This window comes from Schistocerca serialis, chromosome 6, assembly GCF_023864345.2.
Source record: "Schistocerca serialis cubense isolate TAMUIC-IGC-003099 chromosome 6, iqSchSeri2.2, whole genome shotgun sequence".
Classification (NCBI taxonomy): Eukaryota; Metazoa; Arthropoda; class Insecta; order Orthoptera; family Acrididae; genus Schistocerca; species Schistocerca serialis.
Window position 1 is genome coordinate 637,243,026 of NC_064643.1, and position 1,525 is coordinate 637,244,550.

At 43.4% G+C, this 1,525-nt stretch overlaps 1 non-coding gene across 1 annotated transcript; it reads right to left on the reverse strand.

The window, feature by feature from the left end:
* Positions 1 to 917: 917 nt before the first annotated feature.
* LOC126485629 (U6 spliceosomal RNA) lies at positions 918 to 1,024 on the reverse strand. Its single transcript, XR_007588052.1, has one exon. It is a non-coding gene; the product is annotated as a U6 spliceosomal RNA (small nuclear RNA).
* Positions 1,025 to 1,525: the final 501 nt, after the last annotated feature.

A 1,525-nucleotide genomic window follows, 5' to 3' on the forward strand; every position in this document is an offset into this window, starting at 1 on the left:
GTGCCTTGTAAGCCAGTCCGTTAGTGGATGAATTACATTTCATTAAGATTCTTGCTATGAATTTCAGTACGGCATCTAATTTTCTTACTATTTGTTTTATGTGGTCACTCCACTTAAGGTCAACCCGCATAGATACTTCTAGGTACTTTACGATGGTTACTGTTTCCATCACTTTGTCATCATTAGTGTAGTTGTGGATTTCTTGTTCTAGGTATGCTCAATATGTTACATTTATTTAAGTTCAGGGCCAACTGCCCAGGTGCGAAAGAAACAGAGAACACGGTTTAGCTGTCCGCTCCTGATTCATCGTTCCCCTCGGTGGCTGCGGTATCTGGTAATAACGTGAAACCTCAGCCTTAAGATACCGCGTGACACACGCGCAGGCGAAATACCATATGTTTGCTACAGGGGTTTTTGCTCCACCTATCCTCGCCTGATTTATACCTTCCTCACGACCCCTTGTATAGAATTATCGGAGCTATTAACTGACCGTTGGTTCGTTACGTCATCACCTCTCCTCTCCTTGCCGGCCAAATATAGGTAGTGATGATTCCTTTTACCGCTTGGATTCGAACGGGCTACTTCGAATTAAGCGCCAACGTGCAGCCGAGCCTTCGCTATCGTGGCTGCGGGGGTGGGTATTGTTATAATAATAATAATAATAATAATTTTGTTTGGCTCAATGGCCTGATACACGTCTCTCAATTGGACGCCACTGCGGGGACTTGCGGGTCTCTAACCTATCCTAGTAATCCTACCGGAGATAGAAAAAAATCTTTGGTTCGACCGGAATTCGAATCTGCGCCCATTTGCTTTTACACCGTTTTTAATATCATTTTCGTATTTTTTCTGTTTTTTTTTTAAATTTTTTTCGTCTTTTTTCTCTTATGTTTTATTTTCTTTGTTTCTTACGTTTTAAAAATGTGGAACGCTTCACGATTTTTCGTGACATCCTCGCGCAGAGGCAGTGCCAATATTCTCTGTATCGTTCCAATTTTAGTGTATGTGCTATCGAAGCAAGTACATTTCTAGATCACAAGGCCTGTAATTTTTGTGATTGGAAGCAACCGTAGTTCTCAATAGGTTCTTCATTTCGTCAACAGATGGCACTGCTAGCTTCAGACGGTTTGGAAAGGGGGTAGTACTCAACAGGTTCTCCATTTCGTCGACAGATGGCAGTGCTTGTTTCAAAAGGTGTGGAAAAGGTATTTAGGGTTTGTGCTAGAGAGCGCGCAACGTCATGGCCTCGTCATTTAGAAGAGGCGGAAGGTCGTAACGAACACACGATTTAAGCAGTGTTTCGTGACAATTACGGGAGCTCGAAGTCGAAGATAACTGCATACAAAAAGATCCAGAACGCAAGTGGGCTGCAAGGTCTGCACAGTAGTACTGTTTTCTTTTTCCCCAAATTAGATCGCATATCTATTTTATTAAATCGAATAGTCCGCCCCGGCAGCTACGTAGTCAGTGCGGCAGTTTGCTAACCGAAGGAGCCCTGTTCGATTCCCGGCTGAGGTGCCGCTTT